The sequence below is a fragment of the Callithrix jacchus genome, chromosome 4 (assembly GCF_049354715.1).
Source record: "Callithrix jacchus isolate 240 chromosome 4, calJac240_pri, whole genome shotgun sequence".
In the NCBI taxonomy this organism is placed as follows: Eukaryota; Metazoa; Chordata; class Mammalia; order Primates; family Cebidae; genus Callithrix; species Callithrix jacchus.
In genome coordinates this window covers 169,432,910-169,451,948 of record NC_133505.1, presented here as the reverse complement: position 1 = coordinate 169,451,948, position 19,039 = coordinate 169,432,910, and the positions used below count along the sequence as shown (strand labels likewise).

At 43.8% G+C, this 19,039-nt stretch overlaps 1 protein-coding gene across 4 annotated transcripts in view; it reads right to left on the bottom strand.

Annotated features, from left to right (window-relative positions):
• The window catches only part of PACRG (parkin coregulated), a 592,113-nt gene that overhangs the window by 407,715 nt on the left and 165,359 nt on the right, over positions 1 to 19,039 (bottom strand). The window lies entirely within an intron of this gene.

The window sequence follows — 19,039 nt, the reverse complement described above, 5'->3', positions numbered from 1 at the left end:
CCTAATACTAAAAACTTGCATATTTAAATTATTAACATTATTCTTTCCCCCCTAGAGGAAAATATATTCCCAAATGTTCCCCATCCTCCTTTCCTGAAGCTTCTCGAAGACAAAGGGACAGTTCTCACTTACACAGTCAGATTGCCTGGGGGCGGATCCTATTCTAATATTACTACCTAAAACCGGACAACAAACTGCAGTATGGGAGAAAAATTCACCTTAATCTGATTCCATTTTTATCAAGATCTAGTTAACCTTTAGTTTCCCTTTAATTAAAAGGTAGAAACAATAAAACATTCCAGCTTTTGCTATTTGAAACCCTGACATAGTTCAATCTAAGTGCTTTATTCCAACAGCTGGGAAGGATTCACAGTAAGATATATTATTATAACAGAAAAACGGAAGTTGTAAAAATGATCAAATGATAAATATATTACCTTTTTGTCTTGGATTATGGTCGTTAAAATGCCTTTGGAATTGAGGAAAAAAGCCCAAAGGGCAGCATTTGTTACAGGGTCAAATTGATAAAATGAATGCTTTATTTCCCTTTGGGGAGATTCAGAAGAAAATAATTTGTCTAAATACTAAACTGTTGGATTATTTTGGTCTAAAAAATTTATCTGAAAGCACAAGCAGAACCAAACTATATTTTACCTTTATTGCTAACAATTACAACATCTCTACCTGAAAAACCTCACACTGAAGACAAAATCGACTTAAGTATTCTGTATACATCTTGTTTTGCTTTTCTTTTGATATATTGTCAGAATAGCAGCCCTGAGTGTTTTAATAAGACAGGATAATGGTCTATCAGTTCACTGGGCATAACTACAGAGTGATAAATTAGAACTAGACATGAAAAGCATTTTATTTCTTAAAAACAAAAATATTATAGAATGTTATGCACTGTGTGTATGCTTAAAATCTCTGCATTCATAGAAAGTAAACTATAGTATTTTAAGGCTACTTAAAGGTATGTCATCAGCCATATATTTAACATAAAACATTAAAAGTTTTACAAGCCATTCAAATCACTCTTTAGAGCATCCAAACAGATCACTTCCTATTTAAGAGTTATTTTCTTTGTGAATGCAAAGCTATAATCACACATAAAACATTGGTCATGCGTATGTAGAATAAACATAATACATTTCCAAAGTGTTCTGAAAATATCTTCAAAATGTCAGAACCAATGCCTATGACATTTGCAAAGGCTGAAATATTTAGTATGCAATAACCACACAGTAAGAATCTTCTTGTCAAAACAAACAAAAAACTATCCCGAAGAAGAGATTTAGTATTGTAATAGGCATGTGCGCATGGACCCACGCAGGCCAAAAGACACCTGGGCATCGTTCTTCAGTATCCCACCACGGCCAGTATAGCCAACAGGCATTTGCCACCAAGCGAGGCCCTTGGAAGAGATGTCACTACTTTAGTGATCCCACCATTGCCACAAATATTTTTTGGGTGCACTCTTTTATCATTATTTCCAGAGCTTTTAACTTGTTCTTTCAAATTAATGGAGATACATCTTCACCCACCGGGAATGGATTTAAGGCAACAGTTTTTTTTTAATTGAAATCGAACAAAGTGTGTAACACATTTACACAACGTCCTGTTCCACTATTCTCCAGGACATTCCAGAATAAGCACGTGAAAGACTCCCTGAGCAAAGGCGGTGTCACGGGATTCGAATACGTCGTTTTTGAGGCTGTTGACTTCTATCTCATTTTTAAATTAAAAAACTGTAAGTGCTTCACTTGCTCTTTGAAAACAGGCATTAGGATGCTGCTAAAGAATCGAGTCCATTTTCCTACCAACCTTTTCGATGCAACCTTTATCTATGCATCATCCTGAGTAGGACATGCCTCACTACACCCAACTTCTAAAAGACAATAAAGATTTAAAGAAACCTTAAAAGCCATTTATTACAAGCAACTCTGAAACTTCTTTACATCATCTCTGCCCAGAAACCACCTGTGTGTTTGCAAACAACTGTAGTGACTTGCAAGAGGCTCATCACCTGCCCAAGCAGGCCATTGAACTCTGCTTGGTAGGAAGTTCTTCCTTACACTGTACCAATATATACCTGCTTCAGCTCCTGCTCTTAGTCAGTTCCATGTCCTAGAGCTGATGTAGCCCAGGGTAAATCCCTGTTCTTCATGACAGTCCTCTAAGTACTAGAAAATGGATGTCTTATTTCTCCTGGTCTTTTCTGTGCCAGGTTAAATTGTTTGTAATATATATCTGTGTATATTATATATTCATTCATTTGATTAAAAATTAATGAGACTATAATACACACCCAGGCTATGTTCTAATCACGAGAGATACTGAAGTAAATAAGATAGACGGAATGCATAGCTCAAGAATTCTAGTCAGGGAGACAGAGTATGAACAAACAAAAAGATGATTTCAGCTCATGGTAAGTCTTTTGAATAAAATAAACAAGGTAATAGAACTGAGGAAAATCAAGGGTTTAGAAACAGGCTTTCAGGAGATGCCACATTTGAGCCAAACCCTACGGCTGAGAAGGAGCCAACCGTGGGAAAGGCACCGGGGCAGAAAGAAAAGCAAACGATGAGTCCCTGAGCCGCAAAGGGCTCAGCATGCTGGAGGGACGGAGCGGGGCCACTGTGTTTAGAGCCTGGGAATAAGAAAGATGGCAAGAGATGAGTTTAGGGTGGCAGCTCAGGAGAGATGCTGAAGAAGCCAAAAGAAGTCTGAAGAAAGAACGGTCCATGGTTCCAAATGCTCTTCCGGCCGGTGCAAAGTTGTTCATGCAAGACCATCTGAGGTATCTACCGACCCAAATATTCTCATTGAAACTCAAGTTCATTGAAGACAGGAGTTGAGTCTTTCACGCTAACATGCCTCCTTGCAGGAATCACCTAGGAATCACCGGTTGAAGAAGTGAGGGTAGAATGGGAGGGATATGGAAAGTTCAAGGCAAGAAGAGACGGAGTAAAACTGATGTCTCAGGGCGAGGGAACGTTGGCATCTGTAAGCAGAGGCCAGCCCTGCCAGGTCCTGGTGGGTGACATTTGTGAGCACTGTGAATGTGTATATGGGTGTTGATTCCATCCTCCTTGGATACCAGAGCGTCAGCTCTTGAGGGCGCATTGTCACGTTCTGGTCTGACCATACAGAACTGGCTGCAAACAAAAGCCAGGAGTTCTGGCCTTCCCTCTTCCTTGCGCTCACACCTGGAACAGGTTATTTCACTTCTAGCTTCAGTTTCCTTTCCTGTAAAATGGGGCTAATGAAAGTAAATACCGGCCGGCACGGTGGCTCACGCCTGTAATCCCAGCACTTTGGGAGTCCGAGGCAGGTGGATCACAAGGTCAAGAGATCGAGACCATCCTGGTCAACATGGTGAAACCCCGTCTCTACTAAAGATACAAAAAATTAGCTGGGCACGGTGGCGCGTGCCTGTAATCCCAGCTACTCAGGAAGTTGAGGCAGGAGAATTGCCTGAACCCAGGAGGCGGAGGTTGCGGTGAGCCGAGATCGCGCCATTGCACTCCAGCCTGGGTAACAAGAGCGAAACTCCGGTTCAAAAAAAAAAAAAAAAGAAAAGAAAAGAAAAAAGAAAGTAAATACCTCAATAAAGGTAAGCTGCTTTTTATTATCCTCCCCCGGGCTGCAAGGTTTCACAATGTGAATATCTTAATATTACTCGTATCCAGTGATTTCTTGCCATGCCCAGTGACTCATGTAGAGCAGGCCCTCATTACCTTTCATCTGCATTTGTCTTCTCAGTGTTTAGCGCTCAAAAGCTCTCCGCCCTGCCCTGGCTGGGAGGAAGGCCTTCCTTACAGAGAGGATAGCAGGAGCCGGCGCAGGGACGGAGAGAGGAAAGAAGGAGGGTTAGAGCTTCCTGCCCAGTCTTCCCAAATCCCTAGTGGACGTGAATAAAACACGAACTCACTCAGAAGGTCCGGCACGGGCTCAGAGAGCTGCCGAAGCTGTGACCACGCGGATCCTAGAAGGGTGAGGCACCCTCAGGGCCCTGGCTCGTTCCTGGGAGGCAGCTTCCCCCACCCCGCCACCCTGTTACCAAGCCTCATCGATGCCGGCTCTCCTCTCCCCACACTGCCTAGTGAGAGCACACCGCATCTCCCTCTAACCTCCTCTCACCTGGCACGGCCACCTGGCCACTATCAGCAAATTGCCGTTAATTTTCAAAAATTTGCACAGGGCTGTGATAGCCAAACAATTGCAAAACCACTCAGCACACAAAACGAAGCATCTAGAGACTTACTCAAGCCCTCGTCTCCCAGACGGTGTGTGCTACAGTATCTATGGACCCAAATATTCTCATTGAAACTTAAGTTCGTTGGAGACGGGAGTTGAGCCTTGACGCAATCACGTCTCCTTGCGGGAATCTCCTTGCTAGTTCTTTGTCCTAGGATATAACCACCCTTCGAATTAAACAGGTACTTATATTTAACACCTGGTGAAATTGAAACCCACTTTCTTTGGTGTGGGAATTACAAGTGTACATATCAGACATCAGTTAAATAATGTATCTAGATACTAAATAATGAAATAGGGACATTACCCAAACTCCTATTTTCCCTGTAATATTTTATCAAGATTTGGTGGATTTAGGCAATAATTCCGAATCACTAAAATGAAACGAAGTTTTATATCACAATTTTTAGTTCAGAATGACTTTAGGCATCAGAATGTAAAATGAAGACAATAACAATAATAGCTAATATTTATTGTGTGCTTTCTAAGTGCCAGACATTCTTTAAGTTCTGTGTTTGTGTGAACTCATTTGATTCTTACAATAGCCCTGCGAGGTGGGTTTTATGATGATCCCCATTTGCAGATGAAGAAATAGACACAGAGAGTTTAAGCAACTTGCCCAAGGTCACGCAGCTGGTAAGAGACAGAGCCAGGATTGAACTCAGGGAACTCGCTCCAGAGCCTGTGCTCATAATCACCACAGCACTTCCATTTTCTTAAAATTTCTGAAAGGCTATATGTATTTAGGCATTATTTTTCCTTTTCTAAAACATTTTACCATAACAATATCTCGTCCTGTGGTGCGTTCCAGTAGACAAGCCGTGTTCTTACATAGAATCTCACTTCAGTGTAAAGGCAGGTGCATGCAGAGACTCAGGCTGAGCCAGATTCTCAGGACACAGTCGAGGGGTTCAACCTACGCTTGGGACTCTTCAGTGCTTCTTCCACTCCAGCAGCCTACTCTGCAGAAAGGAGATTCCGCCTAGCACCATCTGTCTTCATTATCTGTGAGCAGCTCCACGCTGCGCTTAATGCTGAGGCTACACTGGGGAAGAACAGGTGGTCCCTAACCTGCAACTGCCTGCAGTTCAGTGGTCCTAATCTCATCAGCAACCTAGTCTTAGGAGGATAAAAATTCACCCCCTTTCCAGAACATTCTGCATTGTCTTCTCATGCAGAGTTGGAATAGTTAGTGTCTGTGAGTATAGACGTGGACAGGGCTCTTCCTGCCTTGGCAGGTTCCTTCACATCAGGATGACCGCTTTGTTCTGGCTTACATGGGACTCCCCCATTGCAGCATGAAAGCCCCGAGTGCCCTGCCTCCCACAGAAGCACCAGCCTTGACGATACATCCCAGAACAGCCCAGGGCTAGACCCCTTCTGCAGCCTGAAGCATACAGGACCAGAAGTCCATGCATGCCACCAAACTATACAACGCATTCACTCACTAATAGAGCACTGGTGCTCAGCATGAAATGAAGAAATTCCCTGATAACAGATATATGAATAAGTGAAGGTAAGATCCTAAATGGCTACAGACCTCTCCAGCACCTCAGTGTCACATTACCAAGATGGCAACCAGAAGTGATTGTGAAATGAAACCACATCCTTTGCATTTAATGGAGCATAGGTGTGTAAATCTTGGTGTGAACAGCTTTTCTTACATATACACATTCATTTCTGGATCGATTCACTGTCTACTCCCTAGAGGAATAAATCTCTGTTCCAACTGGGACTGCATTACCTCCCCTATAGACGAGACCTCAGTTCTGGAAGGAATGCACCAGGTGCAGACACTCGATGGGTGCAAGTTCCGTGCAGCCTGAGGTTTGCACAATGGGGGGGCGCTCTTTGAAAAAAGAATATGGAATTATGATTATCATTTTAGAAAGGTAAAAGCAGAAAGATAATGCAGTCTTTCCAGTGGCATGGTTGATCTGAATTTCTCTTTTAGTACTGAAGGTTGAAAACGTTACTTTCAGCTTCACAACATGTTGGTTATATGGTGCACACTTTTAGAATGGCTGACTTGGGGAGTTCCAAAATTCTCTCACATGTGAGCGATAAGATTACTAGGCTTTTCAAGTTTTGTTGCCCAGGAACTAATCTTAAACGCTCTCTCAATTGCCGACACTCAGCACCGGTCTATGAGTTCCCTGCCGTAGGGTCTCATTGGCAGACACCTATGACAGATCAGATTACATTCACTGATGTCAGAACTTTATGTCAAAGAAGCGAGAACTTCAAATATTTTCCCAGCGGCTTCATATGCACCACTTCCCTTCATTAATTAAGTTGTCTAATAACCTGAGAGCCTATTCATTACTTGTATTTAAAATGTATTTCCTTCTCGTAACAAATTACTGGTTTTGGAATGACACGTGCTGTCTGGACCTGGAGATGGCTTTGAAACAAAACAATCAAATATACTAAGACCTGGTCCAATATATTTAAAGGCATAAGACATTCAACTTCACACACGGACCACTTGCTAACTAAATCGCTACCACACAGGTTGTGTCATACAAAGGAAGAAATTCCAATAAATTGCATTTTGTATAATTTGCATGAAAAAGTAAATGAAAACATGGATACATTTATAATATATGCTGCATTATTGATGAGAACATAATCTTCCTGTCATAGTATTTTCGGGTAACCGATACATTTTATAAGTTTTACAGGTCCAAGATTTTACCACAGGTTTGCCTGGGACTCCACACATTGACAGTCTTGTTTCTTCTCCTCCACCCACGCAGGGCTGCTGCCAGCACCGTGGGACGCGTTCTCACGGAGAGACAACCGCTGGACCTTCATGCAGCACCGCCTGGTGAGTCGGCCCAGTCAGCAGGAAGAACGAAACACAAAATGTGTCACTCTAGACTCATACTCAATGTCTCTCCAAGTCAATTTCCCCCCAGCTAGATCCTCAAGTTGCCAAGCACCATTCCACTTCCTCTCAGCAGCAGGGGAAATGTGCAGGAGGGGAGTCAGGGTGGAAAGAGACGACAGTAATAAAGGACTGTGGCAAAACTGTCTCACGTTTGTGAATTTTACGAGAACACACAGCCATGTGACCACCCTGCCTAGCCCCTCTGAGGGCTGAGGAAGGGATGGTGGCAGTGAGCGGCTCTACAGGCTTGTTGGTCAATCCGTCTCTACATAGGCCTGAGCTAAGGCTGCGAGGAGTAATCAAGCTCTCAATTCCTATTTTTTAATACACTCTGTACAATCTGTGTTAATCATGAACAGTATTGCCCTGTAAGAGAAGAAAAAATCCTGGCTAAAACATTCAGCTATCCTCACAGTAAACAGTGCAAAGAAGAACATTACAAATAATACAAACTGTTTGACTTGGGCAAAGGCAGCAGCAAATTTACAGAGGAGGTGACCAGGACACGCACCTGCAGTGCCAAGTCCATGTTCCTACAGCTTGTTGTATCCTGTGAGTGACAATCAGACAACTCCAATTAAGACTGCTGGATGCTCTCTATGCAGTTATTGCTAAGGTTTCAGACAGAAGTAAATTGCTATTTATATCTAAAAAAATATCGCAGGCTTTATTTTCAGATTGTGCAGGTATTCAATATATCTGCAAAGATTAAACAAATGACTGAACACTGGCTTGTTTGGTGTTAGGCAATACTGTCAAGATCGGGTGGATGAAGCAAGGGTGCTTCCCTCAGAAACCGTTAAACATACAAATAATTTAAGTAATAGCCCCATCTGATGTGAAGTAAAGATTACGGAACGTTAGACCATCAGTTCACATCCCCTATGTATCGATGACCTTAGAATTCACAGAATGGTACAAAGGTCACGAGCTTTGGGTGAAAGATCACAGATAGACAGCTATGCTGGGTAGTCATAATATTTTGCTTTTATTATTAGGAATTATCACTTGAAGTATAGTATACATTCATTTGAAGTTGTGTCTTTTTTTTTTTTTTTGAGAGAAAGGGTCTCACTCTGTCACCTAGACTGGAGTGCAGTGGCATAAACACTACAATCCTGATCTCCTGGGCTCAAGCCATCTTCCCTTCTCAGCCTCCAGAGTAGCTGAGACCATGGACACATGCCACCATGCCTGGCTAATTTTCTTTTTAATCTTCAATGTATTGGAATGACATTTTTTGGTGTTTCCGTCAGTATTATAATCTTCACTGTTTTTAATGAACACTTTCGTTGTGTTTAATAAATGCTTCTAACAATAACAATATATGCCAACAAGAATCATGACAAATTTCTACCCAACTTCTTGTTACATTTCTGATTCTGTTTCAATGAAAATGTTCTCTCTAAAAATACACACTATGCAAAGCTGGTATAATTTCTTCCCCAAGCGTGTTTCACACAGCAGTGAATAAAAAGAGTTCCAAATCAACAAAAGAAAACCTAATTATAACACATTCATCCAGAGGCCCTACCATTTTTTTTCAAAAATGGTGTAATAACATGCAATCCATGTCATCTTGGAATATCAAAAAGCCTTGCAGACCACAGGCATTAGCCTGATTGTCATTTGCAGACAGATAGCCAGGCAGGCTGGGTGTGGACCCAAATAGGGCTCTTTTCCAAAACCTGACTGCCTTTTTCATTCCTCCGTGATTACTATCTCTTTCCCAACTTCGTATTATTTTTGGCCACATATAATTTTGTGATCAAATAATGATACAATGATCAAATAATGATACAAAAGAGCATTATATCTTAGTCAACTTGGTGTTACTTTTGCAACCAAACTATAATTTTTTAGAGAGCAAGACATGTTTTATATTTATTAGCATTTTTCTAACTGTCTAACCTGGAATCAAGTCTTAGCATCAAGAAATACCTGTAGGATTAAAGCCTATAATTTGGCGCTCCGTGCAAATGCTGTTCCAGATCATGGTTCTGGAGTTGAGGGAGGCTAATGTAGAAATACCCTCGTATTCATCGGCAGCTTTAGTCACGGGGAGGAGGTGCATCCCACTCCAGGCCTCAGACTATTCCCAGTCAGCACCTGTGCGAGCCGAGCAACCGCAGCTCAGCAGAACCAAAATGCTGTGGTAAGCCTTCGTTACTGCCATTCACTGTCATTTCTTCCCATCCCAAAGTTTGAATGACAGCATTCATGATTGACTATGCCACTAGGATGAGTCTGGGGCAATGCTACCATCCCCGACAACTCTCGCCAGTGAGTGGAGGCTGACTTGCTGCCTTCCAGGGCCATAGCAGTGACTACTTCAGTTGAAGTCAGGGACAAATTCCATGCCATCTTTCTAACTGGGTGATTCCCATCATATCCATGACCGCCCACGGGGTGAGGGAAAGCATGGGTGGCCCTGATTCCGATCTGCATAGCCATCTGAGTGCTGTATGATCCATCGGTGGTGTTTACGTCCATTCTCTTTTTTTTTAATTGCATTTTAGGTTTTGGGGTACATGTGTAGAACGTGCAAGATAGTTGCATAGGTACACACATGGCAGTGTGCTTTGCTGCCTTCCTCCCCTTCACCCACATTTGGCATTTCTCCCCAGGCTATCCCTCCCCAGCATCCCCCTCCACTGTCCCTCCCCTATTCTCCCCAATAGACCCTAGTGTGTAGTACCCCTTCCCTGTGTCCATTCTTAAGAGATTCCATAAGGTATAAGGGGAGAGGGAAGCACGTTTGGGGGAAGAAGAGCAACTTAGTGCCTGACTCCCACACAAGGAGTGCGGGCCTGGGCACACGCGGCGCCTCTGAAAACAGAGTGTTGATTACAATTGCTGGCACCTCCAAGCTGGGCTTCCTGGATTGTCGGGCCCGAGGTGAACCGGGAAGTGCACTTTGACAGTGACTACGGTGTAGCCTCCTGATCTGCTGGTAAAATGTGCCGTTTCCAGTTCAGTTTGAGCAACTGAGCGAAGTCCTTTTTGGCTGTGGAGAGGCTATGTACCCTGCCTGTCTGTCCACACTGCCAGTCGAGCTGAGGCCCTCCTGTGCTGTTTCCAGAGATTTCTCCCTAAGTTAAGGGCCGCGGCAGCCCAGCTGTGTTCAGAGCTGCCTGCTGAGGATGTGAGAGCCAGCAGTCTGCTAAGGTGCTTGTAATAGTTTGGGTGAGCTGCGCCAAGCCATTTTCCTACACAAAGAAGACAGGCACCAGGGATGACAGGAAAAGCAAAAGCTCATGAATAGCCCTCACCCTGCTTATGTCCTAGTGGAGGTGTCGGGGTGTGGGCTGAGGCTCCTGAGGCTGAGGTGGTTCTTCTCTCTCCACTGGAATAAAATTTGTTTTGTGTGCACATGTCAGTGGCTGGAGCTTCACTCTGCTCCCAGTGCCCCCTGCTCACTCCCGACTTTCCATCTGAACAGTCAGTTGCAAGAGGCACAGAGGATTTTAGTAAAATCCACAGAGACCTGTCACGGCCACCACCTTGGCCTACGTGAATTGCTGTAGGTGCTCAGGGGACAGAGCTCTCAGGCAGTAGTCCCTGTCCTGACCATCTCAGTCCACGGCAGTACACCATGAGCATCGAGGTGGTCGCACAGAATTAGATTAGAATGTGCTGGGCCCCTGGGGGTGCACAAACCAGCTGGGCCTGGGAGAGTTGGTAGTGTAAAGAGAGAAGCAGCCTCTCCAGGAATGATCAGGGAAGGTCACCAAATTTTCCAAGCAGATCTAGCTGACTCCTCGCTCCTCCTTCATTCTGGTCATTACCCAAGAAGCAGCCAAGAGAAGATGATCCCCTTCTGGGACAGCCACATTCAGTGACCAAAGTGTCTTAGTCAAGCAGGTGACCAGGAGAGACCAAAGTCAGTTGTCTCTAAGTCAGTGTTTGAAGAGATGGAGCTGGTGCTCAGCAATGCCCGATGCCTGTGGACGGCAGCAGCATAGGTCACCACCCACTCCTGAGTGCTTTCCTTGACAAAGCTGTTCCATTGTCAGACTGCAAACATACAATGAAAGTAGGAACCAAGTGGCCTGGTGGTGTGGCTGAAGTTGGCTGACCATACTGGGACAGTAACACCAAAGCCTGGAACAGTGTCAGCCCTGACTGGGGGCCAGAGGACCAACGTAGGCAGTCTTCCAGGAGCAGGTGGGGGCATTGCCCAGGGAAACTTGGCCTCCTGAGATACCAAGGGCCACACATTAGCATGCATTGAGTGGCAGCTCTGTGTCAGGAACAGGGTTCCCTTTGTGCTTAAGTTGCGATGGGGGAGGTGCCGCCATGCCCAGTATGAAGGTAAACCCAGGGAGCCTGGTGGCTATGTGGCCACCCGGATCCATCAGTGACCTCTGGATCAGCAGCTTATTCTAGTTGGTCTCATCAAGACAGGTCCACACTGTGGGCATGTACATGGGAGACCCAGGTGGTTCCATCAGCTGCATGATTTGTTTCCATGGTCTGCAGCCCCCAAAAGAGGTGCCTTTTATCTGCTTGTCTAGTTTTTCCAAGTGGCAAACCCAACAGCTAGGCCACTGGCAACAGCCTAAGAGTTGGGAAGAATGTAACAGGGATTACTAAGGGAAGTAGCAGTTATAACTGAGAATGGCCTCAAGCTCTGCTCACTGAGTAGAGAACCATGTCCATCTTTGGCCCTGTCTCTTTGGAGCTGAGACGGAAGGACTGCAGCAAGCCAGAGAGCACCCCCGGGTCTCAGCTCAGCTGAAGCATCACTGAACCAGGACCAGGTTATAGGGCACTTCCATGAATTGTGGGCCCCATCGAGCACCAGCTTTGCTTCAGGTGCACGATATATTTCCTGCTCTTTAGAGCCATGTCCTCCTAAGGGTTTTCCCTCTACTCAATGCCTCAACTTCCCCTGTTTAAAATCACTTGGATAAGGAAAAATGGCTGTCTCTCTGCACTGCCTGATTGCAGTAGCATTGCAATTGACATGAGAAATGGACAGCTGCTAATTTTCCATGTAAACTGCAGTGCTGCTGGGGTCAGACTGGGTGTGTTCCTGAGTATGCTCTGTCCATTTGACAAGCGAGGCTTGCCAGGCTCTTCCCATCTTTTAGTCGTTAAGCCTAAGCTGGCCTACCCCAAATGCAAGTATTGGGCCTCGTATGAGCATCACAAGGCTTTCCTGGAGCAGGCACTCAGCTTAGCAAGACCCCATCATAAGCTGATGGCTGCTTTGAAAAAGGATGTAGCTGGTGGCCCAGTCAGGGAGCGCAAGACCTCGAGGGGTGCAGCTGGGTGGAGACTGCCTTCCTTTCTGGGCTCCCATCATTACAACTATCAGCCATAGAGACTTGAAGCTCAATAAGTTCATGAAGGTCACGAGGCCTCCAGGGTAGAGTACACATCATTGCCTGCTGGACAGCTTTGAACAGTTTCCACCCTAGGGTTCTACCCCAGGATGCTGCTGATTCACGGGATATGTGATATAAAGAAACAGGTCCACCAAGGAGAACACCCACGTGGGGCACATGCTGTTCCCATGACCGAGAGAGTCAGCCGTGGTGCAAGGTCTCCTTTCTTGTAGGCGGTGTGAAAAGGGACAGAAGTTTTTCCTTCTCTGAGTGACCCTGAGGAGTAGAAGCTAAGGCACTAAGTGTGAGCAAAACCCTTGGGAGGGGCTGGCTGGAGAGCAGGAGGGCACTAGGCCAGTGAGGGCCTGGAGGCAAATTCTGGGCCGGATAACGGTTTTGATTGCAGTGTAGGTAGACGAGAGCAGTTAAATGCTGATGGGAAGATACTAGAACAAACTTTTGTTTTTTTAATGGAGCATTTGAAGATCTGGAGAAAAAAACAGAAAATTTCTCAATGCAGCTGGTCAGTATTTATTTCAGGATTAAAACCCAGTGTGGATGGTTTCTTCATATCATTCCTTAGACTCAAAAATGTATACATCCAAGAGGCATAAACACATTTTATCACTTAAATCTTTTTTGCTTTAATTTTTTTTGAGGACCAGTAGAAAGTAAGAACCCATGGGAAGGGTTCATCACTTAAGTCTCAGAACTAGACTATATTTTATGTTCAAGAACAAATGGCAATTGATGGCAATAGTCTCTGAATGAAACATATTTTAATCTCCCAATCTAATTGGCCTAAGTTCTTAATAACTAGTCATTTCTTTCCAAATTATCTGCCAATTTTCCAGATGTGCTCAGACCCTTCTAATTGATTTGACATAGTTTATTTCAGGTTACAGACTTTACATCGCCATTACAATGTCTGCTGACTCGTTCGGCTCTTTTCCAGTGTGCGCTAACCTTCAGGAGATTGTGCTAAAATGTGTAGTGGCTAAGCTCTCCTGGTGCTTTATGCTGTACCTCAAAATACGGTAGCTTCCAATATCCTCATTTAATGAGTATGAAGTATGTAAGTGCATATTGAAAAGTCTTGGAAGCAACTAAAATGGAAAATAACCGGACTATAAAACTCAGTTAATATATTTGGTAGATGGTTATGTAAGTAGAAGCCACATATACAAATTTCTAGAAAATGCTAAAGTCAGCTAAAGACCGTTACTCATATTCAAAGTACAAGTATACAGGAGAACGCCGTGCCAGGCTGGATAATCACAGAAGACAGAATGAATTGGTTTACTCTGACTTTAAAAAGTCACTGGAGAGCGTTGTTCTGACAAGGCTGATTTAGACAGTAAACAATGATCTACTTCCATTATTGCAGAACGGATATCCCTGAGATCTAGGTTAACAAGCTATAAAGTACATTTTTATTGCTCAAAGCAGCAACTCAGAATAGTTTGAAGTAAAACACTTCTATTTTTAAACTACCATAACATTTAAAGCTGGGTTTTCAATTTGTCAACCTATCTTAAAAACGGAATGTAATAGCCTGATTAGTGGCAAGAAGGATTCAAGGAAAGATTTTTTTTAATGGATCAATGATGTGGAAAATTTGGTATCATCTGAACGGGCTTCAGATAGAAAGTATGTTATAGAATAATATACAGTTCTTCATTACTTTAACCACCTTGATGAATAACAGCTCAAAATCTGCATCAAAAGCCTGAGAGTTATAATGGCTTACTGGGTAAGATGAATACTTGGTCCAATCCTGTTTTCTACCTCTCATAGTGTCAGGATTGTGTTGTTGAAATAATGCTCATGTTTTTGACAATTTCACGCTTTTCTATCACAGAGGGATTGACCCTAATGCCAGAAATTAGCTTAACAAGAAAGCTCCTAATCTGATCCCATGGCTGCATTACGGATACCTGGAAGGATGCTATTTTGAAACATAAACCTATGCTCTCTTTCCTGGTGAATTCCTGTAAATCCTGACCCTCCTTCCTATTTAGGTAGTGGCTAGATCTGGTTGCCTCAGGGAAGGTTTTTCAGGAGAAAATTAGGGAAAAGAGTCTTGTCCTTTAAATTCCTGGCTATTGGGTTTTCCAAAACAGAAGGATGCCTAATGGGAGCCAGGGCTGTCTGAAAATGATTGCTATGGAAATGTTTCTGACCCCCGCAGATGCAGGCGCAGAGGCAGACGCAGACACAGGTATGTGTCTTCATAAAGGGACTCTGCTCTGATCGGCTTTTCTCTCCACCTTTCCTGTGAGCTGAGACCAAGGAGTGGAGGTGACATCAGCCTATGAGCCAAAGGATCTGTATCCTCTGTCCTGGGAAAACCAGGAAGAGAGACTCCAAATGCCCTGCCAGCCAGCACTGCTCGGCAAGAGAAGGAGTTGAAATGACTGTGCATTATCTCCAAGCACACAAGTCCAAGGTCTCTGAGAATTGCCAAGCCCCAGCAGCAGCACAGAGATCCTATGGATGCAGGAGCAGGGCAGACTCTAGAGTTTCCTGGAGCTCCAGCAGGAGGCATTGTGCCTTAGGTTGGCATGGCATGCAGAAAGAGCCGCTGAACCCAAATGGACTTTTGTCTGTATGTGAGGGTTGTGGCCAAGGCTCCAGGATGCAAAGTATTCATCTCAGTGATGACAAGCACGGACACCCACAGATGAGGATGACACCCCCCAGCCCACCCTCACCACTACAGACACACTCCCAGATGAGGACAAGACCACCGCAGCCCACCCTTGCCAGTACGGACACTTCCCAGATGAGGACAACACTCTCTAGCCATCCATCACCAGTACAGACAACCCCCAGATGAAAACAACCCACCCTCACCAGCACGTGAAGACACGACATTCTTTTCATCCCGAGGATGCTGCAACAAGGCACCATCTTAGAAGCCAAGAGTAGCCCTCACCATACATTGAACCTGCTGGGAACTTGATCTTGGACTTACCACCCCTAGAACTAGGAGAAATAAATGTTCATTGTTTATAAATTACCCGGTCTTAGGTATTTTGTTATAGCAACACAAGCAGACAAAGACAGTCACCAAGACTGAGGACTGAGCCTCACTCAACCTTGGGGATTGGGTGCTGTGTCACCAAGACCAAGGACTAGTCTCTTACCCATCCTTTGGGACTGAGCACTCTGCAAACCAATCTGATGGCTCAACCTAACGCTAGGGAATGTGTTTAAAACGGGAGGCAGGGCGAGGTCAAAACTTTCTGGGATTATCTCACGATTCAAGTTCAATTTAGATAAGAAATAAATAGTTACATTTCTTAAGACTTCCTATTCTTCCTGGAATAATTTCACGGTGAATTTTGGTGGGAAGTTTGATAGTGACGTGTTCTCATAAGTATTACTATGGGAATACCTTAATAGTTAAAGAAACCACATGCAATACAATACCAAAAACATCCATGCTTACATGAACCAAGGGAGCTCATTTGTACATGCTGTTAATTTTTTCAGTAAAATTCCAAAGAATACATTGGAAGTCACCCTTCCATTATCCACACAGACTATCTTTCACTTTATTTGCAAAGATGGAGCAATCTGGGAGGAACTTGCTTCAATCTGACCATTGCTAAAGAACATGTCCATAGAATGGAGAGCAACCATTCAAACATAACTGGGAGCTGGGCGCTGTGGCTCACGCCTGGAAACCCAGAACTTTGGGAGGCCAAGGAGGACGGATCACCTGAGGTTGGGAATTCAAGACCAGCCTGGCCAACATGGGGAAACCTCATCTCTATTAAAAATACAAAAATTAGCCAGGTGTGGTGGTGGGCACCTGTAATCCCAGTTACTCAGGAGGCTAAGGCAGAAGAACTGCTTGAACTCAGGAGGCAGAGGTTGCAATGAGCTGAGATTGTGCCACTGCACTCTAGCCTGGGTGACAGAGCAAGACTCCGTCTCAAAAAATAAAGAGCTTCCAGGAAAAAAAAGAAAAGGTGGTCAAAATACCAAACTCTGCAGAGCACTGAAAGGAAAGCACGTTTTATTCCTAGCCTATCATCCCTGCAGTGTTCATGCAATCTTGTCCATAGAGGAATCTCTACAAGTATATGAAGACCAACACTGCATGCAGAAAATTAGGGTATTATGATGATGGTGGCTTTTTTAATGTGACATGGGTAACATTGAGCCCCCAACTTCATCTCTAAAGTGAAGCAGGGTGCTGAATAAATGTGTATTGAGAGACCCAGGGCAGAGAACTCCTGTCGGTTTAAGTGTAAGAGGCATGGCACAATTGCAGTATGTTACACAGGCTGGGTTCGCCTGATGCTAATAGATGAGCTTGGGTCCCTGAAATCTTTCTTTGACCTTGCTGGATTTTTAGTGCTGAGACAGGTTTATCATTGGAGAGCTGGCAAAATACACGTCAATACCAACCTACCACTCCATATTAGAGATGCTGACATGCTAACACTGTTATTTTATATTTCCGGTTCATCATAAACACCATTGTGTTCAAATTTAGTACGAAGCATTTATACCATGTGCTGCTGGTAACTAAAATTTATGAAGTAGTCATAAGTTGCTTAATTTATAAAAAAAATTGTCAGAAAATGATTTCAGATTTATAAAGATAGCAGAGATAACATCCATATCCCATTCACCTTTTACCCAGATTTACCTACTGTTAACATTTTACCAAATTTGCTTTGGAATTTACTGTTTATATCTATCAATTATCTTTGTGTGCATGTATATACATATTTTTAAGCATATTGTTGACCCTTGAAATACAAAAATTTGAACTGCCTAGGTCCACTTACACATGGATTTTTTTTTCAATAAACACTGGAAAATTTCTTGGTGATTTATGACAGTTTGAAAAAACTTACAGGGTACAGCAGCTCACTCCTGTAATCCCAGCACTTTGGGAGGCCAAGGCAGGCAGATCACTTGAGCCCAGGAGTTCAAGATCAGTCTGTGCAATGTGGCAAAATACCATCTCTACAGAAAATAGAAAAATCTGCCAGATGTGGGGGTGTGCCTGTGGTCTCAGCTACTTGTGGGACTTAGGGGGGAGGATGAGGTAGGAGGTCGAGGCTTTGGTAAGCTATGATTGAGCATTACACTCCAGCTTGGGTGACAGAGTGAGACCCTGTCTCAAAATAACAAAACAAAACAAAAGTTAAATATGTTATGAATGCACATAATATATGTAGATAGCAGTCTATTTAGGTGTTAACCACCTGTTTATGTTATTGGTAAAACTTTCAGGCAACAGTAGGCTATTCGTAGTTAAATTTTGAGGGAGTCAAAAGTTCTATGTGGAATGTGGCTTTCTGACTGTTTGCCCCTAACCCCTGCATTGTTCAAGAGTCAACTGTATGTGTGTATGTAGATACACACACACACACACACACACACGCACACACACAGACACACACACGCACACACACAGACACACACATGCGCACACACACATGCACACACACACAGACACACACGCACACACAGTTTTTGAAAAATCATTTGATGCATCCTGAACCACTTGATGTTTGCTCCTACTGGACTTGCCCTGAGACTGGAAAATATTAAAAGACTGATAAAAGTGAAGATGTGATTACAGAGAAAGTAATAAATATAAAATCACCCTGTAAACTTGTTAACATGTGAGCACTGTGTAAATAAGCAGAGCCTGAGTGACCCAGGTCATGGGAGGAATGAAAGAGGAACTTACATTTATTGTACATTTGTCATGTGCCAGATATTTGATACACCATTTGAAAATATGTCTTTGTAATTATGTGAAATCACACTTTTAAAATCTAATAAGTTAATTAGAGGCCAGCTAAATAGGTGGCAGGCCCAGCGAGCTGTGTCATGAGAGCTGAAAGGAGACTCTTTCCTGGATATTTCATGTGCCAGACAGTTTACGTAACATCAGCAAATATGCCTTTATAATTATGTGAAATCACACTTTTAAAAAAATCTAACAAATTAGTAGTTAGCTAAAAAAAAAAAAACTGGTAGTGACAGAATGAAAGATAGAACTTTGATTGTAATTATTTAAAACTTAGTTTCATGTAGTAAATAATAATGCGCGTTGTCAGACACTGCTCCAGGGCCGAGGATGCCGCAGGGAGTGGAACTCGAGGTGCCCTGCCGGCGAGGGGTGCAGTGCAGACAGCACCAGCCTGGAGGAGGGTTTCCATCGTCGGCTAAGCGTTCATAAAAATGCTAATGCCCCATCTTCAAAATGATCTAGTCAGGGTTTCTGAAGGTTTGGGAACTAACACTTCAGGGTAAGCCGCCAAAGTAGGGAAGAGGCAAGTAAGCGCAATGGAAATAATCACAGAGTCAAAAAAGGCTTCCTGGACAGCTGGGATAGTTTGAAATCCAAAATCCTGTTGGGATGCGGGAGGGGAGTGCATAGAAACGCCCTGGACAAGGCCCTGGACAAGGCCCTGGACGCAGAGTATGGTTTTCTCCAGGTGTGACGCTCAGAGCTGAGTCCCATCAGAACCCAGCTCCTCTACTCCTCAGGGTTCTAACCAGGATGTGTGCTTCG